Genomic DNA, 25,410 nt, shown 5'->3' with positions numbered 1-25,410 from the left:
CCTCACCTTTCCTCTCCGATTCTAGAGAAAACAGAAGCCCAAGTCACTGAACTAAAATCTGATTGGTAGGAAGAGGGCTCCAATCAGTTATTCCCATTTCCCATCCAAGGTCAGAACAAATTAAGACAAAAAAGGAGACTGGCAGATTGAGAATCCGTTTCAAACTGTCAGCTTCATTACTGATCCATCACTGAGGAACAGTGCTAAGATGTGTGAGCACAGCTGGATTCCTATATTGCTGTCTAGAATTTGGCCAGGCCAGTTACCAGGTACTAGCATAGGGGCAGACGGCTTTACTGCACTGCAGATAACAGCTGAATGTGCTCAGCCTGTAGAAGGGAAAATTCAAAAATGGGTGCATGGCAGGGATGAAACCATATAGGTATACATCTATAGTTCATCAATTCCATATGTCCCTGTCAGCCATATCTCCTTTCTTGGAAAAATGGAAATGAAGGGGAAGAGAGTGGTCAGGAGTGTGTCTCTAAACTAGTGGTTCTCAAAGTGTGGTCCAAAGACCAGCAACATAAGCAGCAGCTAGGCACTTATGAGAAATGCAAATTCTCAGGCCCCACTCCAGGAATTAAGAACAGAGGTCTGTGTTCACAAGCCATCCATGTGATTCTGATGCTTCCTAAGGTTTGAGAACCACTACTCTAAAGAGTGAATTACTTGGAGCCTTTTTAAATGTCCAGTTGCCTATGCCCTATTCCAGATGAATTAAATCAGAATCTCTAGGATGGGACCAGGTAGTGATTAAATATGAAGGCTTTCTGGACATAGCAGATATTTGAAACTAGCTGAATCATGGGCACATTTGTGAGTCTGAAGAAACCTTTCCCCCACCTACGTTGCCAGGAATCTCTCTCCAGCAGTCGCTTAAATGAGTAGTTCTCAAGTCTGGGCAATTTTGCCCCCCACCCCCAGGGTACATTTGGCAATGTCCGAAGGCAGTTTTGATTAGCATGACTGGCAGGACTGTGCAACTGGCACGCGGCAGGAAGAGACCAGGAATGCTGCTACGATACTGCAATACACAGGCTAGCCTTCTGCACAAGGGAGAATTATCCAATACAACCCAATCGAATAGTGCTTGGGTTGAGAAATTCTGTTCTATGGCATATATTTCTGAGCCTACTAAATAATTGTACATATGAACATTTGGATGTAATAAAACTGCATTTTAAAATGATTTACAAAATCCTATCCTATAAATCAAGCTAAGTTTTCTCTATTTAGGGTAAATGAAAGAGGTTATGGATCTTTAATCAACATTTTTTCGATTATCCCCTTCATGATTCCATTTCAGTGCAGATGTCTAGACTACAGGCTGACAAGGGGTATCTGCCACGTCTCTTTTCTCACCTTGTAGAACACCTTACACAGTGGCCCATGTAGGCAGGCACTTGATAGATGCTATTTGATAATTATTAGATTGTCATTTCCTAGTTGGAAAATGCAACTCTTTTAAATGTCAGTGGCATCTTATATCCTCTTACTATAATTTCAAAAACATCGCATTATATGCAACCTTTCTATGCCAGGGTTCTATAATTCTGCAGTTAACATTTCTTGCTACAACATTGGAATTGTTGGTCCAGAGCGGCTTCCTGTCAAGTGTGCTCAGGTGATCTCAATGTGCTGGGCTCCCTGAACAGATCTTTCTCTTCTCTTTCATTTAGCACTTTCAGGAGAATATTGATACACTTCCTGCTAAATGCATTCTATTTAGGGTTGCCAGATAAAGTACAAAATTCCCAATTAAACCTGAATATCATATAAATGATGAATAATATTTTAGCATAAGTATGTCCCAAATATTTCTTGGGACATATTAATACTTTTTTAAAAAATCACAGCTATTCATTGTTTATCTGATTTCCAAATTTAACAGGGCATTTTGCTTTTTTGGTCTTTTTACCTTTTTTGTTTTATTTGTTTTGTTTTGCTAAATCTGGCAACACTAGAGATATTCAAAATTTCATGGACATTTTATGACTTCTCCTTTAGTATATATCATCTCTTTGAAAAAATGTCTGTTATTTTTTCAGTAAAATTACTAAATACTTTTATATTAGGATAAGAGCTGATATTTAGATGGTACACTCCAGAATAGCCATACTATTTGTTAACATATTAATATCTCCCGTACATATTAGGGATAGACACTGCTCTGAGTTTTTTAAGCGGCCTTTCAACTACTTCTTTTGTGTCAGCACTAAAGGGTTAACACCTGGCAGTGGGTGGGGCATCTTCGAGACCCAGCTCAGGCACCTCTCCTGATGTTTCTTCTGATTGGTCAGTGCCCAGACAAACTATTGTTACATATTTTTCCTATCAGTACTAAGTGCAACTCTTAATTTAAAGCACATAAATGATTTCCCAAAAATAAAAATCCTAGTGCAGTCATACTTACATCTCATATATATATTTGAATAAACATATTTTCACAGTCATGTACACCTTCGTTTCCTTTTACCATCAAGTTTTCTCCGCATCTTTCTCCTTTCTAAGTAAACGGTGATGGTGCCTCCTTTTTCGAGGTTGCTTTTGCTACCGTAACAATTCTCCAGCTTTCCCAAGGGATTAGCCATGGTGCGATTTACTTTTCAAGGAGGGCCCATTTATCTTCTCCCTGACAAATTTCAACCCATGCACAGCTCTAGCCATGAACATTTCTGCAGATTAATCCCTCACCCTTCTCAAAGAGAAGAATTATTCTTAAACAATCTATTTCAATACAGAGTTCCTGGTGTTAATTTCCACAAACCTTGTGAGCATGCCACCAAAACACCATCTCAGTTATTCACTGAGAACAACAGAAGCCCTCTGGCTTGTAGTTTTTCATCCTTATTGTTTAAATGTAAACAGGAAAGACAGGCCAAAGCATGCTTTTTAAAAAATCAGTGTTTCCTGCAAGAACTTGGAATGCTTTCTATGTACAACAGCCTGTGGTCATTAACTATCAATAAATATTTACTCAGCATCTACTATGCAATCTCTACATGTACATAACATGCTATGAAATGAATAGTGATAGTTTACTTATACATATAATCAGATAATATGTAGCTTTGGAGAAGAGCTATGCAAAATCAGCTATGTGTTCAAATCAGTATGCTAAAGACTCAAAGAGATAATAGTGGTTTATAAAACATGCCCATATTTTGCTGTAAGAAGACATTAACACTTGATTATTAGGAACAGCTAAAAAATATTTAATAAGGTAAGTACAGAGTAATATACTCTGAAAAAATTATCAGGCACCATGAATACATGATGGGGAATAGCAAGTATAGACAAATAAAATAGAAAGAGAACTAGTGGTTGGCCACAGCCGAATATGAATCAGCAATTCAGTGCTATTGTGATAAAAGTCAATATGATACCAGCACAAATCAATAGGAGTAAAGTAGGCAAGGCTGAAACATAATTCTTCTTCTCTCCTCCCCATTAGTCAAAGGGAAGAAAGTATCCTGTTTTGGACAGCACACTGATAAAACTGCAGAATCCAACCGCATTCAAAGAAGAGAGAGCAGACTAGCTAAAGGGATGAAAAAGGAGTCAGGCAAGGTGAGCTCAAGCACTTTTAAGAAGTGGCTCCAGGGTGACTCAAAGGCTGTTTTTGAGTATCTAGAGTTTTTGAGGATCATTCTGGCCAGGGATTCTGATGATAGTCATTCAAATAAGGAAATAAATTATTATTCTAAAATGAACCATAGAGGAATTGCTGCTAGACACAAACAAACTCTTACCTGGACAACAGGATAATGAAAAAGACAAGTAGAGGTTGCCCCCAAGAAAAAGATTGCTGGATAGTCTCTTTATTTTTTGAATTTAAGATGTTTTAATGCTAATCTTTATGAGTTAATTATTCACACAAAGTTTAGGTGATCCCTTACAGTCTTGTTCAACCATATTATAACTGTGCACAGACTACAAGACTCACACATCTGCATGTTAAATGAAACTTATTATGAGGTGTCTGGAGTCCAGTAGAACAAAGTCAAGCTGGGAAGAGCTGGAATATGTTCTACAGCTATTTCTCAACAAACACACATCACTAATATAAAAGCAGGCCATGTCCCTCTCCCGTGGACACCTACATATTCCCAAATTCCCCACTTCTGTTCCTGACCCAGGCACCCAGCCATACAATAATAATAGCATAAGAACTAGATCTAACTATGTTCTAGATCATCTGGCAAATTTGCCATTGGTCAAGGAAATTATGTGTGATCAGTGTTAATATGTGGCATGCACATTTTTGTTATTGCATAATAGAAAAATCATGCTCATAAATTGACTTTCTGGAAAATTACTTTTCTGTGGTTCAATTTTACAATTTCATAGACGTTAAGACCACATTAAATAGGGCAGCAAGAAGGTGGTCTGTTATGATGTGGCCACAGCTTTTCTCTTCAGGAGTCCCTCAAAGATCTTTTTTTATTATTACTTATTTTAGTATTCATTATTGTACTCTATTTTAGACAATCTGATAGGTGTATAGTGGTTTCTCATTATGTTTTTCTTTTCTTCAACTTTTATTTAAGTTCGGGGGTCCATGTGAAGGATGTGCAGGTTTGTTACATGGGTAAATGTGTGCCATGGTGGTTGGTTGCACAGATCAACCCATCGCCTACATATTAAGCCCAGCATCCATCAGTTATTCTTCCTGATGTTCTCCCTCCTCCCCCTCCACCCTCTGACAGGCCCCAGTGTGTGTTGTTCCCTCACATGTGTCCACGTGTTCTCATCTTAAGAACATTTTTAAATATCATAAAGAAAATAATAGCACCTTCATCTTCCATTTTATTTTTCTCTCTTCTTGAAACTGCCTTACTTTTACACATTAATATTATGTTCATGTGAATATTAAGATACTCATACAAGGATTGGTAGACTCCACAGCCTGGATCATATTTTTAAGGTGATAGAGAATGTTATTTTGCTGCAGAGGATTGTACCAATGATTGTGCATATCATTACTTGCTAGAACCCTAACAGGTTTTAGCTAGAATATGCTACTTCACATTACAATCTCTTTGGTATTTGAGAATTGTGCCTTGTCTTAGATAAAATGAGCTAGGAATTAGCTCAAATTTTATCTGCACTAATATTTTAACACATACTTGTTATTTTGGCACATAAGGTCTGTTCTTGCAGTAATCTCACACATACTCATTCGATGGTCTAAGTAACAATCCCTTTCTAACCTATTGTGGCTTGATATAGAACAGTTGCATGTGAAGAAGTGGAGCAGTAAGAAATATCCTGCTCTTCTCCCATTTATATTTCCACTCTTGTTTTCCTGGGGCTTCCTAAAGAAACATCTTGGCAACTCCCATATGCCAGCTACTGCTGAGTATTAAAGAGAACTCAGAATTAAAACAAGTAACTGTAGGCATAGTGACTACCTGTACCCAGCAAGTACTGAATGCTTATGACAACGGTTCAGACATTGTATTTGACACCCTGTGAAGACGCAAAAATAAATCAGAAAGAGATTCAACCTGAACAATTTGAATTCTGGTATTTGAAATACTGATTTTCAAAATTAGCATTTAAGCCAAGTGTGGTGGCTCACACCTGTCATCCCAGCGCTTTGGTAGACTGAGGTGGGAGGATTACTTGAGCCTGGGTGTTTGAGACTAGCCTGGGCAGCACAGTGAGAAAATGTCTCTTCCAAAAACAAACAAAAAAAAATTTTTTTTAAATTAAAAAAATTACCTGGGCCAAGTTGTGCCCACCTGTAGTCCCAGCTACTCTGGAGGATGAGGCAGGAGAATCACTTGAGCCCAGGAGCGTGAGGCTGCAGTGAGCCATGATCGTGCCACTGCACTCCAGCTTGGGCCACAGAGCAAGACCCCGTTTCCAGAAAAAAAAAAAAATCTAAATTAGCATTTTATTTTCAATCACACTTTTCATGCTTATAATAACCTACATTTGAGAGTACAAATTATTTGTATCTTGAGATAACCTCAATTCTCTTAACACTCAGATTTTCATGTAAAGTATTCCCAGTTCAAAACCTATACAAATAATAAATGTTTAGAAAATACTATGAGCAAATAGAGTTACATAGTATTTTTCTCACAATATCAAATTATGGAATTAAATTTATTGGGAAAGATATTTCTTTTTACTCACCAACCTTCACCATTGAGAATCCTAATGGAGGATGTGTGAAGCCAGCAGTCGGGCTCACATATTGTGACTTCCCCCTGAGCAGCAGCTGGTAAAAACAGTGTAACATATGTTTCTGCATCAATGTATAGAATTTTCCAGACAGGTGTCCTAGTGTGGTCCATTCTCTTACATCTTATAGGAAAGACATAAGACCCATAAGGGGTTAAATAAGGGGACACTTAATAAAACTATTGGGTGACAGTATCCTGGGTCAGAGACTGAACTGCAAGTCCTTGTATTTTCAACTCTTTCCCTTTTATTCACTTTTGCGTTTTTGTCATATTCTGTCTCATAGGTATATACTTTTAAAAATCAGGTGCAAAGCCATAATTGTCAGCTAAGCTTTCCCAATTAGCCCTTGCTACAGTTACTTCGGGCAGCTCTTTCAAGCACCAAAGTACCTAAGCCTGAAGTTCTGGTCAACAATTTAGTACATTTTGATTTTCAGAAAAAAACATCACACATTGTCATTAGGCAGTAAATTCTAGGTTCTAACTCTGGAATTGTCAACCTAAATGTATGTCACATTGGCACAGTCCTAAAATTCAAGCTATGTATTCTGAATGCACAAGATAGAAAGACTTTGGTCTGCAAATGAGTTAGAGGAATCAGTTATACTTTGTAAATGCAACATTCTAAACAGATATTTTAATTTTCAATCCAAGTACACATTTCTTTCTCTGTTTTCTGATGGTTCAGACTAGTGACGGACCTCCACTTACAATCATTTCTTTTTTATTGTTCCCTAAGATCCATTAAAAAACAAAATTTCCTGAAACCAACTCATCAAACCACCATGTCTTAGTTTTCTACTGCTGCTGTAATACATTTTCAAACACTTAGTGGTTTCAATAATACAAATTATTATCTTACCATTCTGGAAGTCAGAAACCTGAAATGAGGGTTAAATTCAAAGTATCAGTAGTGCTGCATTCTTTATGGAGGTTCCAGGGGAGAATTTGTTTTCTTAGCTTTTCCAGCTAAAGGCTGCCTACATTCTTTGGCTCATGGCCTCTTCTACCCTCTTCAACACTTAGCACTTCAGCATCTGCACCCACCATCCCATTTCCTTCTGCCTTTAATCCCCTGCTTCCCATTTATAAGGACCCCTGTGATTACCCATCTAGATAATCCAGGATAATCTCCCCATTGCAAAATCTTTAACTTAATCAAATCAGCTGTATTAGTCTGTTTTCATGCTCCTGATAAAGACAGATAAAGAGGTTTAACGGACTAACAGTTCCATATGGCTAGCGAGGCCTCACAATCATGATGGAAGGCAAGGAGAAGCAAGTCACATCTTACATGGATGGCAGCAGGCAAAAGGTGAGCTTGTGCAGGGAAACTCCACCTTATAATACCATTATATTTCATGAGACTTATTCACTGTCATGAGAACAGCACCGGAAAGACTTGTCCCCATGATTTAATTACCTCCTGCCAGGTGCCTCCCACAACACATGGGAATTCAAGATGAGATTTGGGTGGGGACACAGCAAACCATGCCATCAGCTGAGTCCCTTTTGTTATCTAAGGCAACACAGTCACAGGTTTTGGAAAATTAGGACCTGGATATCTTTGATGGGTTATTATTTAGCCTACCACATACCATTTTACTTAAAATGCCACCCGTTTTTTAGTATTCTTCAGCTACTAGATTTTAATTTACATTTGGAGAGAAAAATCACACACCAAAAAAGAACATACATTATATATATATATATGTTCAGTCAAGAACAATAGAGCAGCCATGTTCCTACCACCAGCCAAACACAGAGCATTACCAGGAGCTTGAAGATACCTCTGTGATGTCCTGGATCTCGGCCTTCTTCCTCTCAAGCCAGAGGTAACCTCTATCCTGCCTTTGCTCTTTCTTACATGTTTCTTACCTTTGTGTATAATCCTTAACAATATAATGTTTAGTTTTAGAATCATGCTATGTATGATTTTTTTCACTTATGCTTTTTTTCACTTAACATTTTATGAAATATATCCTTGTCACTCTGGGTAGCTGTTGCTGGCTCACCCATTCTTTTACCACTTTCCAGTGTTCCATTGTGTTATTTTATGATAATGACTTGTCCCATCCTATTATGGATGTACATTCAGGTAGTTCCCTTTTTTCGTGATCATGGATTGTGCTGCCATGGACATATTTCTGTAGGACTCCTGAACACATCTGCAAGGCTTCTCTAGGGTAGATGCCTAGGAGTAGAGTTGCCAGGTCATAATATCTCACCCTTACTAGGACAATCAGGCAGGTTCTTGGTAGGAAACAGAGGCATAGGCAGGGTTAAAGAACTACAAGAGATGTTGATAAACCTAATGGGAAAATATGGGAAGGAATTATCACTGCTAGGCCTGAAGATGGTAATTCAGGTCTAGAGGTGGTAATTCCAAAGAAAAGAGAGATTGTTGCTGAAACTCAGTGACAGCTGGACCTTTGAAGAAAGGGGCCATTGGCCAGCCACGGTGGCTCACGGCTGTAATCCCAGCACTTTGGGAGGCTGAGGCGGGCCGATCACAAGGTCAGGAGATCAAAACCATCCTGGAGAACACGGTGAAACCCCATCTCTACTAAAAATACAAAAAAATTAGCCAGGCGTGGTGGCGGGCGCCTATAGTCTCAGCTACCCGGGAGGCTGAGGCAGGAGAATGGCGTGAACCTGGGAGGCGTAGCTTGCAGTGAGCCGAGATCGCGCCACTGCACTCCAGCCTGGGTGACAGAGCAAGACTCTGTCTCAAAAAAAAAAAAACAAAGAAAGAAAAGAAAAAGAAAGGGGCCATTAGCAAAAGATATAAGTGAAGAAAGACAGACATGGCCAGATGAAGGAAAACATACTTCAAACTCTCTTCTGCCCTCTGGTCTCCTGCCATTGCTTTCCATTAGCCAAGACCAACCAGAAGCAAAGCAGTCCAGCTGATGCGGTCCTCAGCATCAGCCTCCCAGAGCCTAGAGCAGGAAAAAGCAGGGCAGAGAATGAATCTGACAGGTAGAGATTAGGTGTAAGTAGAGAATAACCAGCACATGAGCCAAATATCTTTCCAAAGTGATTATACCAATTTATACTTCATTGTATGTTAGTTCCCACTACCACACTGCTATGGACTAAATTGTGTGCCCACCACCCCGAATTCAAATGTTGAAGCCCTAGCTCCCCGTGCAATGGTATTTGGAGATGGAGCCTTTGTGGGGTAATTAGGTTTAAATGAGTTTATGAGGATGGGGACCTCATTGTGGGATTAGTGCCCTTATGAGAAGAGAGCCATGTGAGGACACAGCAAGAAGGTGGTTGTCTGCAAGCTGGAAAGAGGGGCCTTACCAGCAACTGTCCATGCTGGCACCTCGATCTTGGATTTCCAGCCTTCAGAACTGTGAGGGAAAAAATTCTGCTGTTCAAGCCTTGCAGCCATACAGATATTTTCTTATGGCAACCCAAGCAGTCTAAGACATATACATACCTGCCAGCATTTTATATTAAAAAATATTTGGAGGCAGGCACAGTGGCTCATGTCTGTAATCTCAACACTTTTGGAGGCCAAGGCAGGAGGACTGCTTGAGCCCAGGAGTTTGAGGTCATCCTGGGCAACTTCGGGAGACCCTGTCTCTACAAAAAATTAAAAATAATTAGCTGAGGCTGCAGTGAGCATGATCATGCCACTGTGCTCCAGCCTGGGGGGACAGAGTGAGATCCTGTCTCAAAAAAATAAAAATAAATTTAAAAAAAGACCCGGCACAGTGGCTCACACCTGTAATCCCAGCACTTTGAGAGGTCGAGGCAGGTAGATCACTTGAGGTCAGGAGTTCAAGACCAGCCTGGCCAACATGGTGAAACCTCGACTCTACTAAAAAAATACAAAAATTAGCCAAGCATGGTGGTGTGTGCCTGCAGTCCCAGCTACTCAGGAGGCTGAGGCAGGAGAATCACTTGAACCTGCGAGGCAGAGGCTGCAGTAAGCCCAGATCGTGCCACTGCACTCCAGCCTGGGTGACAGAGTAAGATTCTGTCTTAACAAACAAACCAAATAAAATAAAATAAAATAAAACAAAACGACGTTCAGAATGTTTCCAATCTGGTGAGTATTAAATTATCTCATTGTTGCTTTTATTTGTATTTTCCTGGTTTCTGATCATGTTAAGTATATTTTTATATGTTTATTAGCTAATCCTCTTTCTATTCCATAAAAAACTTATTCTATTTGTAATTTGTATTTTTCTATTTGTAATTTGTATTTTTCTATTTGTAATTTGTATTTTTCTGATCAATTTGTGAGTGTTCTTTATGTATTTTATATATCATTCTTTGTTTTATATTAGGGTTTACAGTACATAGCGTTAGATTTCTTTTTACGTATCTTTCTGGGATATGTTTGGACTTCCTAAATTTAAAGATCGGTGTGTCTTATTGTCATAGCCATTATCTCTTGGAATATTGTTTATTCCTCATTTTCCCTTCCTCTCTCATAGACCTCTGATTAGATCTATATTAAGCCTTCCACTCTTTCTGTGTCTTAACCTCTCGTTTGCCCATCACTCTTGGTAATTTATTAAGACTGAGATTTCAGTTCAATAATTTTATCTTCTGCTGTGTCTAATCTGATGTTTAACACAATTGTTCTTTTCTAGGCTCAGTTTTTACAGTTTTCATTTTTAGAAGTTCTACTTTGTTCTTTTCCAAGTGTCTGATTATTTTTCTTTTATTTCCTCATCATAGCTTAAGAGTCTTTTATTATTTTTAATGTATTAATCTTTTGTTTCTGCTAATTCCAAAATTTACACTTTCTGTGGGTCTCTTTGTGTAGTTTTTATTTATTATTATTATTATTTTTTTTTTTTTGAGACGGAGTCTCACTCTATTGCCCATGCTAGAGTGCCATGGTGAGATCTCAGCTCACTGCAACCTCTGCCTCCCGGGTTCAAGTGACTCTCCTGCCTCAGCCTCCTGAGTAGCTGGGACTACAGGCAGCTGCCACCATGCCTGGCTAATTTTTCTATTTTTTTTTTTTTTAGTAGAGACAGGGTTTTACCATATTGGCCAGGCTCGTCTGTAACTCCTGACCTCAGGTGATCTGCCTGCCTTGGCCTCCCAAATTGCTAGGATTACAGGCATGAGCCACCACGCTTGGCCTATTTATTATTTATTTTATTTTATTTTATTTTTTTTGAGATGGAGTCTCGCTCTGTCGCCCAGGCTGGAGTGCAGTGGCGCAATCTCGGCTCACTGCAAGCTCCACCTCCCAGGTTTGTGCCATTCTCCTGCCTCAGCCTCTCAGAGTAGCTGGGACTACAGGCGCCCGCCACCACGCCCGGCTAATTTTTTTTTGTATTTTTAGTAGAAACGGGGTTTCACCATGGTCTGGATCTCCTGATCTCATGGTCCACCCGCCTCGGCCTCCCAAAGTGCTGGGATTACAAGCGTGAGCCACCGCGCCCAGCCCTATTTATTATTTTTTAATGCAGACTCTCATGCATAGTGGTTTGTTCTGTTATATGCTTGTGATTATTATGAGCTCATATTTCCTGGAACTTTATTTATGGGAAATATTATGGTCTGGATTTAAATTTTGTTGCTCCAAAACGTATTCGCATTTGTCTCTTCCAGGAAAAACAGACTCTCTCAGCCTGGAATCCCTTTAAACTACAAGTCAGCCTGGGTTTTTATCTTTTTTTCCCCCCACAGTAGTGTAATAGTATAAACTCTGGCCCTAAAGCCTTAGGATGATGGGCTTGTGAGAATCAATTCTAAAAGGAGACTTCTTTTTAACTTAACCTAAGGCCAGGATCAATATAGGCAAGTATCTCTACATTCTCACCCTGGGAGAAACAGTTACAGGCCACTCTCTGAACACCCTTTTGGTGTTCCTTCACCAGTCTCCAACCAAACTCTCATTGTTCTGTCCTCAGACGTTGCCTCTCGTCTTCCTACAGATGTAGTCCCAGCTCCCATGCCTGCAGAGATCAACTGATGTCTCAGGGCAGACTGGTTTCAATGCTGGCTCCATTTTTAGCATCCTTAACTTATCTTTGTTCCTGGCCTCCAAGGACTTTTCTTACTTTTCGTTGAATCAAGCCATGCATTTAAATTATTATTTTAAAAAATTTATCCAGCATTCTTATAAGTTCTCTACCAGGAAAATGTCTCCAAATCTTTAGCCCACGTTAAATTAAATCCCTTAAAATCAAACATAAAAGAATAAGTCTGTAGATTTTAAAAAGTGCTTAAAATGTTGAAAAGCACAGTAGATAAATATGTATATCTACGTAGATATAGGTACTATATAGATATAAATATGTAGATATAGACATAGATATAAAATAAAAGTGTACGAAACAGTTCTATCAATTATAAGGGGCATAACATTAAGCAGCATAGCCTAAGACAAACTAAGCATTTTATTGGTTAATTCTAAGAATTTATAAAGAGGGAGAGGGAGGGAGAGAGAAAGAGCCAGTAAGAGAGAGAGAGAGAGAACTCAAACAATTACAAAGCCATTCAACAAGGATTGAGTTCCAAACAAACTAGTCAACAGATGAGCTGAATATTCAGTAAGTGGATGTTAGATGATACAGTTGTTGGTGAACTGACAGTGAGCTGTTCTATATAGAGGTCTTTGTTGCATCTTCCTTCTATATTAACTTTCATCTTAGTAGTTTATTTTTTTAAAAAGAAATGTGCAAAATTATTTTGGACTGAATGACATGTGGGCCTGCCCCACCATTCTATTGAATAAAATCCATTCTTTCCTTCACCAAATACAATAAATGCTTGGAAAACCCCACTATGAGATGATTAATAAAAAATTAAACTTTATTTTACTTTTATATAGCTAATATATAAAATACATATTTATTTTATATATGTATTATATATATTCACTGATAATATATATTCCCTAATAATATTTTAAACATGCCAGCTAACTTCTATGGCATTTAATTTGATGATAGTATTGTTAGAGATACATGATTGCTATCAATAGAGAACTATTAACTTTTTCAATAACCAGCATCATAAAACAACTGGCAAAGCATCTATGTCATTCAATGATTCTGGCTCCCTCATTTTGAAATTGCATTTGAGTACTCGATGTTGAAAGATGATTGACCACAAGAGATGTTGAAATCTAAAAATACATAATGCAATTGATTCATAAAGCCAAGGTTGCTAATTGGGTAATATTGTGCCTGCCTACAAATTGGCTGTCATAAATCTGACTAAGGCACCTTAGGATATTACATGAGTCTTTTCACCCGTAAAGTATATTTCATTTAATTGGACATTGTCTAGCACATTTTGTATATTATAGTTTAAACAAAACTATTATATTACCACAAAACTATTTCTTGAGTCACTTAACCAGCTACCACAAAACTCATGGACACAAAACAGGAGTCATTACAATAGGAAATAAAAAACTGATTAAAATGCCAGAGCTCTGTTGCAAAATGTTTTTTTTTCTTTCCTAATGGCAATATTAGAGACCTGACATAGTTTTCTCTTATTTGTTTCAAAAGATTTTTTAAAACAGCTCTCCTCTTACTTACACTGCCATAAATGAAAAATCATTTATAAGCAACATGCAGAAATTACACACTATTTTAATAGGTTATTGTATTTTATTTGCCCCTTCATTAAATATTGATTTGTACACTAACTTCTTTTTTTGTGCCAAAAGAAGCTAAGCACCTACTGCCTATGAACCGGTTACAGATATAAGCACTTCCATATTTCCAAGTCGCTTCTATAGTTAGTGACTATTCAAAAAGTATATGTATCTCCAAATAAGGGGCATTATTGTTAGGATCCAAGTAACTTAATGTAAAAGACAAGAACATATAACATAAATTCACTACATCAAAAGATCCTTAGGAGTCAAGACTGTTCTCCCTTGGCTGCCTTCAGCATAGTGCCTTACATATAGTTGATACGTAGTGCATATCATTGTAACAAACTACTTAATGTTTAATATGGAGAGCCAGTTCTTTAAAGCTTACTCTGTGTATTCATACACACACACACACACACACACACACAGGATTAGGTTTCCGTATTTTAAAAATATGCTCTCTACCTCAATCTCAGCTAACCTTCTGTAATTAAACCAAGACTGAAGAACATTTCAGTAATTTTTAAAAATGTAAACATCAGACATCCATCTTTTAAAAAGTGATCCTAGAATTCTCCTAGCAACAAATCCCCATTAAAATAGTTCCAATGCCACAGAAAACTTTATGTCAAAAAAAAAAAAAAGTTAACAGGGTCTATTTCCTATTAGCTAGAAGAAATTCATGACGAGCATCTGTGGCTGCTCCCTATTGTACCTCACTGTCTTTATTTGGGGAGGGGTATGCAGAGATGGTCAGAGCCATGGGTCTAGGGACAAATTTAAGACATGTTATTCGTTTCTCACCAAAGACCCAGTCGTGAAAGGTTTCAGGATAGTGTTGTGAGAATCTACTTTGAAAATGAAAGAATGTTTATTGAATCTCCAATACAATAATCATGTGTTTTCTACCAGCTCCTCAACGGTGAGGAAGTGACTACTTCTTAAATTCAATGCTTGTGTCCAAATGACTCATGAGTTTGGAGACAAGAATATCAGTGTCTTAAGAACCACTTTTTGAAAGTCTCCCTGAGGCTACCCAAGTGTATTAATAGCCAAGACATGCGCTGGGATATTGTCAAATGAGAATTTAAGGTGAAAAAGACCCTATTTATCTTACTTGAAAAATGACTTTAGAAGACTAGTATTTAGCTTCATTTATTGACTTTTTGAACTTTCTAACAGCCGGTGGACTTCTTGTGCCTAGTTTTGCAATATTCTGCTCTTTCTTCCAACCTTCTAAGCACTATATTTTTATAAGATTATTATTTCTCTGAGCTGAGATTGGAAAATGTTTTATTGAGAAGCATTTTCAGTTGCCTACAACTTGGTGAAAAGGTGCTTACTCTTGCTGTTGAAATTTTGTACTGATACATATTTGGAGAAATATTGATTAATATGAGCATATTTTATAACTGCTTAAGGTTCACCAGTCAACTTTTAACCTTTCTTTAGGTTGCAGTCCCATAGCAAGTACACTAAGGAATGATTTTTGCTACTACTTCTCTTCGTCTTTCCTCCAGCTTTTTCTTTTCTACATTTTTTTACTTACAAAAAAAAAAAAATCTGTAAATTTTGCTTACAGACCCAGAGCAATCTGAAACAACCACCACAACCAAAACAACCACAGTAAAATAATAAGAAGTATGTGTGGGTATATATTTATTTCAAGCATTTCATAGACACTTACTATCCTGAGGTTAACAAATATACACAATGAACAATACATGGTAAATTTGGATGAGTCATTCCTGTATATAGAATCTCTGGAAATCTCAACCACTGTTCTTGTCAATCATCAGCTGATTTAATTCTCATAACTCCTGAAGAAAATAATTTTAATTTCTACCATGAAAACTATGTTGTACAAAATGCATTTGCATGAACAGAATGGACAAGTTAGTAATAATGCATGAACATTAATTATGCAATTTACCTTTTACATTTAAACACTGTACTAATGAAAACATCTGTCATTCCCTACTAAGTTATATGTCACTTTCAAAATCAGGGAATTAAGATCCTTCTAAAACCCAAAAGAATCTGGAAATTAACAATGCATCCTTTTTCTTTATTTTTCTATAGGCTATCACAAAAATCTCACTTAAGAATCAGAACAAAAGCTGTACCCTCAGTGTCTCAGTTACCCTTTGCTGCATAACAAACTACTAAGAAATTTGGTGGATTAAAACAAAAAGTCTTCTCTGGGCTTTGCCTGAGCCCACTCATGTGGTTACACTCAGCTAGAGGATCAGATGGGCTGCAGGGTCCAAGGTAGCCTCACTCAACTGTCTGATATTTGGTGTTGGCTGTCAGGTGGGAAGCCTCAGTTCACCTAATGGCTTTTCATCCTCCAGTGAGCACAAGTTTCATCACATGGAGGTCTCAGGGTAACATTCTAGGAATGCAAAGGCAGAAACTGAAAATTCTATTAAGTCCCAGCCTCCGGAACTCACACAACATCACTTCTGGCACATGCTCTTTGTCAAACAAGTCACATGATTAGCCCGGCATCTAGGTCTAAAGAAATAGACTCCACTTCTGGATGGAAGGAACAGCAAAGTCATATTGCACAGGGGTCTGGATACAAGGATTGGAGAAATGTGTAGCCATTAAATAGTCTACCACACCTGGTTACAAAGGCCAACTTTTCAGTTCATAGAACACGTCAACATCTCATCCCAGGCATTTGAAATGGCAAATATCCAATGTCAGTGTGTGTCAAGCATTTGAAAAACAGCTTGTACAACACTTACAAATATTCCATACAATTTTCAAAAAGACAGAAGACCGATCCAGAACCATGTATGGTAAATAATGCTTTTCTGATCAAACCAAGAAGTTGACATCATTAGCATCATGCTTTATGTGCTAATACAATATTTCCTATTATGTGAAAGCAATCTTGGTGTCCTGTAAGCAAGTGCAGTTGCTCTGAATTCACCAAGAGCTCACCATGGGCCCTCTGGGCTATCATTTCTAAACTGAACAGCACCGTAAAAGCAAGTTCCATATGCCAACAACTGTGATAGAAATTTTTTCCTTAGATGGAAAAAATATATGAGGGGCATAACGAAATGGTAAAAATTTTCCCTGAGTGCTTTGTGAGGACAGAGGAAGGGAGACTCATTGCCCTTAATCTGGAAGATAACTCCACTGAAACAATGATTTAACCACCATGAAGATATATCTTCTTTCTCTATTATCACCCTTTTTACTATATTTTTAAATTTTAGATGATGTTCTAGAGAAACTACCAGTAAAAACAAAACTTCTTTTCCCAAAATCATGTAACCAGAGAAGGTTGAGCAAAATTCAGATCCACTTTAGGTTATTTAAATTTCAGCAACAGCATCTACATTTTACAGCTTTTAGTAAGCTTTCACTAGCTATATCTTGATGTATATAAGGACAGATAAATAACAAAATTAATAGTAATTATTTTGTCTAATTCAAAGATCTCCATTACTTGTGCTATAAATAACACTGGTCATTAATACTTGTCCAAAAACTGTGAGTACTTTTAAATTGTATCTCATTACAGCAAACACCTACAAAACATAGCTTCTTGTCCTTTCCTTCTAGGTAAAGAATTGCTAGATTACAGAGAGGTTCATTTCCTACACATATGCATATGTCTTTGTGTACTGAAAGTGGAAGATTTCTTTCAATTTTAAATGTTTCCCTTGGACAATGATCAATTTTTGTGAGTGGTGTTTTATCTTTTAATTTATTTTAACTGCTTGAAATGGACCAGCTGCAGAGTGGGAAGTGTGTTGACATTTATCTGAAGTCTTATCTTTATTAAATCACTTGTATTATTATACTACATAAACAACTTAATAAACACAGCAAATACTTATCTAACTGGAGTCAGTAAATCTATTGAGCCAGCCAATTTACTCTTAATTTTCTGAAAAAGATAAAACCTCCTGTAACAGCTGAGTCACTGGGGAAATTAAGTCTTCAGTTATCAAATCTGTTACCAAATCCGAAGTACCCCCCATGAGTACCTGAAGTGCTTTTGATTCTTTCTTTTCTATAGACACCCAATGGAACTGGATTGTGACCTTTCTACTCACTCCACTTCACGAGTGTAATTCTTTTTCCACCCTCCCCCAATACCTCAATAACTTTCAGTTGTCCTTTGCCATACTAAAGGATGTTATCAAGAGATTGTTTAGTTTTCTTCAAATATTTATAGTCACATTCATAACGAAAGAAAAATGCGATGGGATCTTCCCAAACTGAAGTCAAACGGAAGGTTTAAAATGTTCTCTGTGGTCTGACGCTGGGCTGTCCAATATGGTACCGTTAGCCACATTAAAATTTAAATTAATTTAAAATGTAAATTAACTAAAATGAAATAAAATTAAAAATTCAATTTCTCAGTCACACTAGCCATGTTTGAAGTGCTCAGTAGCTATTTGTGGCCTAGTGGCTACCTGAATGGACAACACAGAGACAGAATATTTTCATTATCACAGGAAGTTCTACTTTCAACTGCATGTTAAAGTACTTTTGTTGCATTTTTTAATGCAAAAAAAAAAGTCTATTGAAGCCTCCTTTGTCCCTCTCTTTAATATAATCTCCTTCATTCCCCATGGGTATTGCTGTCATGAAGTTGAACATCTTTCCCACCCATGTTTTTAAAATAGATATTTTTCCTGGCCGGGTGCGGTGGCTCATGCCTATAATCCCAGCACTTTGGGAAGCCAAGACGGGAGGATCACGAGGTCAGGAGATCGAGACCATCCTGGCTAACACGGTGAAACCCTGTCTCTACTAAAAATTCAAAAAATTAGCCGGCCTGGTGGCGGGCGCCTGTAGTCCCAGCTACTCAGGAGGCTGAGGCAGGAGAATAGCGTGAACCCAGGAGGCGGAGCTTGCAGTGAGCCGAGATCGTGCCACTGCACTCCAGCCTGGGTGTCTGAGCAAGACTCCATCCCAAAAAAAATAAAATAAAATGAAATAAAAATAAAATAGATATTTTTCCTAAAGTGTATTCATTAAGGAATAGTAGCACTTAAACCTTTATATTAATAATAATCTCACTTAAATTTTTTACTCAACATTTTAATTTAGAAATTTATGCAAGTTAAGTTTGTTTAGTATTTCAGATAGGTAGCTAGGTCTCAGATCATTTTGAATCTCATTGCATGAATATACCCTATTTATTTAGGCATATATGATTTTATTTCTATTTTTACAATATCATCCCTCTTACAAATAGCCATTATTGTGGTTAGGTGATCAGTATAGAAAAAGATAATGAAATAAAAGTCATGTGGTTAGGTGATCAGTACGGAAAAAGATAATGAAATAAAAGTGATCATTTCATTTGGCAAGTAGCTACTTCTCTCTCCTATTCCTCACAGCCAAAGTGACTCTACCAAAAAGCCTAGGTAATCAGCTGCTGTTAAACATAAAGGCTTCTATGTTTTTCTTCCCCAAATACTGTTTATTTCAAAGACAGTAAACTATTACAGAGATTAAAGGTATAATTACAGCTTTCAATGAAAAGAAAAAATTGATAATGTTATTTTGTCATACTTTTGTTTTTGTTTTTTGAGACGAAGTCTCGCTCTGTCGCCCAGGCTGGAGTGCAGTAGCACGATCTCGGCTCACTGCAAGCTCCGCCTCCCAGGTTCACACCGTTCTCCTGCCTCAGCCTCCCGACTAGCTGGGACTACAGGCGCCCGCCACCACGCCCGGCTAATTTTTTGCATTTTTAGTAGAGACGGGGTTTCACCGTGTTAGCCAGTAACCAAAACAGCATGCTACTGGTACTAAAACAGATATATAGACCAATGGAACAGAACAGAGGCCTCAGAAATAACACCACACATCTACAACCATCTGATCCTTGACAAACCTGACAAAAACGAGAAATGGGGAAAGGATTCCCTATTTAATAAATGGTGCTGGGAAAACTGGCTAGCCATATGTAGAAAGCTGAAACTGGACCCCTTCCTCACATCTTATACAAAAATTAATTCAAGATGGATTAAAGACTTAAATGTTAGACCTAAAACCACAAAAACCCTAGAAGAAAACCTAGGCAATGCCATTCAGGACATAGAACACCAAAAGCAATGGCAACGAAAGCCAAAATAGACAAACGGGATCTAATTAAACTAAAGAGCTTCTGCACAGCAAAAGAAACTACCATCAGAGTGAACAGGCAACCTCCAGAATGGGAGAAAATTTTTGCAATCTACCTATCTGACAAAGGGCTAATATCCAGAATCTACAAAGAACCCAAACATATTTACGAGAAAAAAACAAACAGCCCCATCAAAAGGCAGGCAAAGGATGTGAACAGACACTTCTCAAAAAAAGATATCTATGCAGCCAAAAGACACATGAAAAAATGTTCATCATCACTGGTCATCAGAGAAATGCAAATCAAAACCACAATGAGACACCATCTCACACCAGTTAGAATGGCAATCATTAAAAAGTCAGGAGACAACAGATGCTGGAGAGGATGTGGAGAAATAGGAACACTTTTACACCGTTGGTGGGAGGGTAAATTAGTTCAACCATTGTGGAAGACAGCGTGGCAATTCCTCAAGGATCTAGAACTAGAATTGCCATTTGACCCAGCAATCCCATTACTGGGTATATACCCAAAGATTATAAATCATGCTACTAAAAAGACACATGCACACGTATGTTTATTGCGGCACTATTCACAATAGTAAAGACTTGGAACCAACCCAAATGTCCAACAATGGTAGACTGGATTAAGAAAATGTGGCACATATGCACCATGGAATACTATGCAGCCATAAAAAAGGATGAGTTCATGTCCTTTGCAGGGACATGGATGCAGCTAGAAACCATCATTCTCAGCAAACTATCACAAGGACAGAAAACCAAACACTGCATGTTCTCACTCATAGGTGGGAATTGAACAATGAGCTCACTTGGAAACAGGGTGGGGAACATCACACAGTGGGGCCTGTTGAGGGGTGGGAGGCTGGGGAAGGGATAGCATTAGGAGAAATACCTAATGTAAACGATGAGTTGATGGATGCAGCAAATCAGTATGGCACATGCATACCTGTGTATCAAACCTGCACACTGTGCACATGTACCCTTGAACTTAAATTATAATAATAATTAAAAAAAGAAAGAAACTAAGGTCTATGGGGTGTTAAGTAACTTGTGGTATGGTCGAGAACTAAATTCTCCCTTTCGCTATATACTTGACATTTCTCTTGCTAGGAATTCCTTTATTGCCCAGCAAATAAAGGTGTGTAATCCTCCAAAGATCTCAAAAATTTCTGACTGAGTCATTTTGATTCTGAACTCATCAAACCATCTCTGTTTTTTTATAACATAAATCATGAGAGATATTTCTATAATAAATAAAGCAATTACTCCTCTACTCTCAAAATGCATGGTACCAACTCACGGCCACCGGGCATTTTTTAAAATTCTAGCTGTGTTGTTTTGATTCCAATTATACACAGTTTTTAAAAAGTCTTTGCATATAAGAAATCTAAGCCAGGAAAAATTTTGGTGTCTTTAAATAGGAGATTAATAAGACTCTTAGAATGACCCCAAACACTTTAGAATAGCACCTTTAAATATCACTGCCAAACAAGCTTTAAGGAATGATGTCCTTAAAGTCGTTCATGAACATCTCAAAGAATTAAGAAATGGGTGAAGGAAGTCCCTTGTCTTGATTCCCATTAAAGAAAACTCTAGCTGTAATTACAGTCTTTTTTCAGACAGATAGAAATTGATTAACTCACTTCTATCAGAATTAAATGTGTGGACACAGGAGGCATCAGGCTTAGCTTGGAATTATGGAATCTCAGCACTAATGCATCTAGCTCAGCGACCTCAGGCAAGTTACAGCATTTCTCTCACTTTATTCAACTGTAAAATGAGAGTAATAATAGTAACTTCCTCTCAGGATTAGTGTGAAGACTAAAGGAGTCATCTGTAAGTGCAATAGGTTGAATTGTGTTCCCCTCTTCCCAAAATGTATGTTGAGCTCCTAACTCCTAGTCCCTGTGAATGTGACCTGATTTGGGAAAATAGGATCTTTGCAGATGTAATCAAAGTAAGATGAGATCATTCTGAATTAGAGTAGGCCCTAATCCAAGATGACTGGTGTCCTAATAAGAGAAGACACACGGCCAGGCCTGGTGGCTGACGCCTGTAATCCCAGCACTTTGGGAGGCCAAGGCGGGCAGATCACGAGGTCAGGAGATCGAGACCACGGTGAAACCCCATCTCTACTAAAAATACAAAAAAAATTAGCCGGGCGCAGTGGCAGGCACCTGTAGTTCCAGCTACTCAGGAGGCTGAGGCAGGAGAATGGCGTGAACCCGAGAGGCGGAGCTTGCAGTGAGCTGAGATCGCACCACTGCACTCCAGCCTGGGAGACAGAGCGAGACTCCTCCTCAAAAAAAAAAAAAAAAAAAGAGAAGACACACACAGGGACGAACACCATGTGAAGATGGAGGCAAAGACTGAAATGATGCTGCCACAAGCCAAGGAATGCCAGAGGCTACCAGAAAATGAAAGAGGCAAAGAAGGATCCTCCCCTAGAGATTTTGGAGGGAATTTGGCTCTGTTGATGTCTTTAAGCCTCCGGAGCTCAGAAAATAAATTTGTGTTATTTTAAGCCACCCAATTTGTGGCATTAGATTACAACAGCCCTAGCAAACTAACGCAGGAAGGTTTTAACATAGAGCTTAGCACATAATTAAGAGCTCAATAAATTATTATTATTACTACTACTCAAGAGTGATGTTATATCAAGGTGTCAATAGAAAAAAGAGTGATGTACGTTTTGCTTTACACAGTGAGGTATAAAGATACGTTATAGATCATATCATAAGCTTTAGGACCTTTCTTTAACACAGATTTCTTGAAGGGCCCTACACTACACCTTATTTTGTATTCTGAAAGTTGCATAAGCTTCAGGCCCCACAAAACCATGATCCACTCCTTCCTCTGACAGTTTGGAATTCCTGACTTTGAATTTTGCTGTTTCCAGTAAAAGCAGGGGCAAGCTGCCTTTTCCCTGCCTTCAAGACTTACGAAATCTTATGGCCCTAGCCTTGCCCCTGCTGTCTCTTGTGAAGCTGCAGCTCTTTAATCACTTACCAGTACCATGGGTAGGAGCTAAAACCCCTGGTTTGGTGTCCTTGCCTCCAAGTCTCATGAACTTGCTTCACTGACTCCCGTGAAGAGAAAAGTAAAATGGCCCACAGATCGTCATATTTTTAGCCTCCAGTGCTCTTAAGATTTGTGTCATTTCATCGAAGAAGTACGACTATGAGTCTGTCGCTATGTAGTATCAAGGGCTGGAGGATCCCTTTCAGCCCATATTTTCCCAGAAAGTCTATTTCTAGCTCATTCTCAAATTTCTCATAACCATCATGCCCCCAAAACTACCAGTGCTGCTCTACAAGAAGTGCTAGATTCCGTAGTTATGTAGAAAATTCACATATCTGTTTGTGGCTGCAGGCCCTTAGCTAAAACAAACTGCTCCCCCTTCAGAAGACCCTTAAACATTTAAAATATAGAAACTCCTGCCGGGCGCCGTGGCTCACGCTTGTAACCCCAGCACTTCGGGAGGCCGAGGCGGGCGGATCACGAGGTTAGGAGATCGAGACCACGATGAAACCCCGTCTCTACTAAAAATACAAAAAATTAGCCGGGCGTGGTGGCGGGCACCTGTAGTCCCAGCTACTCGGAGAGGCTGAGACAGGAGAATGGCGTGAACCCGGGAGGCGGAGCTTGCAGTGAGCCGAGACCGCGCCACTGCACTCCAGCTTGGGCGACAGAGCGAGACTCCGTCTCAAAAAAAAAGAAAAAAAAAGAAACTCCTTCAGAACTAACCAAATGGATATAGCTTCCCTTTGGTTTCTCACAGGCTCTCAAGGGGATCATTATTTTGTTTTAAAAGAAAAAAAGGTTAAATTTGGATTTTCACATACAGAGTTTTCTTAATGCAGGCTGCATCTGCCCAGAAGCTCTGAGAAGAAATTTATGAGTGTCTATCTTGCTTATTAGAGTACACATGGATATGATTAAAAATATGTAGAAAAGCATTTGGGGATGAATTGTTAAGTCTTTCCTCTATTCTTTTAGTTTTTACAATTTTTTTTCTTTTTTTGTTTTTTTTTTGAGATGGAGTCTCGCTCTGTGTCGCCCAGGCTGGAGTGCAGTGGCGCAATCTCGGCTCACTGCAAGCTCCGCCTCCTGGGTTCACGCCATTCTCCTGTCTCAGCCTCTCCGAGTAGCTGGGACTACAGGCGCCCGCCACCACGCCCGGCTAATTTTTTTTGTATTTTTAGTAGAGACGGGGTTTCACCGTGGTCTCGATCTCCTGACCTCGTGATCCACCCGCCTTGGCCTCCCAAAGTGCTGGGATTACAAGCGTGAGCCACCGCGCCCGGCCTATAGTTTTTACAATTTAACATTGCACAAGCCAGTAATCTTAAATTGGGGAAATTACCCAAATTTGAATGCAGTATTCCAAGGCGATCCCAGCCAATCAGCTTTGTTCACCAATTAACAAGGCTGCATCTTTATTGCATGGTCCCAAAGGAAACACTGAAGAATTCGATCCCTACCCCAATACGTTTTGCGAAAATCAGACATTCCTTGGAAATTGCTAAATCACCTCTTAACTAATATCTTTCTTGATTAAAAGGTGAAAATTTGTTTTACCACATCACTTTGTAGGTGAGTAGGGAAGACTTATAGAAAAGTACTTCACTAGGAAGTTTTGGGATAGAAGAAAAAGAATACACAAAGGATTGGAATAGTATCTATGTTCATCCCAACCCCTGTTTATTCTACCACCTCCACAATGAGACTCCACATTTATCTCACATGCAGAACTTCTTTTACTTCAAAGGGAATTCCACCTCTTCCAGGAATAAAAAGGGATAAGCCAGCAAGGTGCAGTGACTGTGATGATGAAAAACCATCCTAGAAACATGATGTAGTACCTAGAAGTAATGCAAACTTGATAGCACTGGTACATGCATTTTCGTTTCAGGTCAGAACACCAAGATGAAGTTCTAATCGTGTTCCAATTCATTTGGACCTGAAATAGATTAGCAATTGGATTTTGCAAAATGTGTGCCATGCTACATTGTTAAATCACTGTAAATCAGAGGATGAGGAACTAACCTGATGTTAATTGTGAATATTGCTTCCAGGCCTCATTTCTTTAACAATGTGGAACTATGCCCTTTATTTTCAATAGCTTTTCCAATATGCTTAATTGCATATTATAAGTGAAAGCTCTTTGTAAAATTCTAAAGCCTTATCTATTAAACATTCTTCCATTATTATTATCTACATTCAATTTTCACACAGAAAATCTTCCCATTTACTACCCTCGAATAAAACTTTAGTAATTGTCAGTCTTCCTAATGCAAATATCTTTACAAAGCCCAATAAACTCCCCTCTCTCTCCTTTTTGATTTATAGAGATTTTAATCTGATAATACAACTCAGAAAGTATCCACTTTAATAAGTACTGAATGTAAAACACAGAAACTTTCGTTGTTAGAATATTCCTAAATCCTTTGATTGAAAAGATCCTAATACTAAAAGCATTTTCAAAGGAAA

General features: G+C 38.4%; 1 long non-coding RNA gene across 1 annotated transcript in view; it reads right to left on the bottom strand.

Annotated features, from left to right (window-relative positions):
* The window catches only part of LOC105740446, a 144,258-nt gene extending 121,248 nt beyond the window's left edge, over nucleotides 1-23,010 (bottom strand). The window contains exon 1 of the long non-coding RNA XR_001116493.1: nucleotides 22,927-23,010. This is a non-coding gene — a long non-coding RNA (uncharacterized LOC105740446). The remainder of the gene's footprint in view (nucleotides 1-22,926) is intronic.
* Between the last annotated feature and the right edge of the window lie 2,400 nt (nucleotides 23,011-25,410).

The sequence above is a fragment of the Nomascus leucogenys genome, chromosome 11, assembly GCF_006542625.1.
Source record: "Nomascus leucogenys isolate Asia chromosome 11, Asia_NLE_v1, whole genome shotgun sequence".
Classification (NCBI taxonomy): Eukaryota; Metazoa; Chordata; class Mammalia; order Primates; family Hylobatidae; genus Nomascus; species Nomascus leucogenys.
The sequence above is the reverse complement of the archived record's forward strand: the minus strand, read 5'-3'. Positions and strand labels throughout refer to the sequence as shown.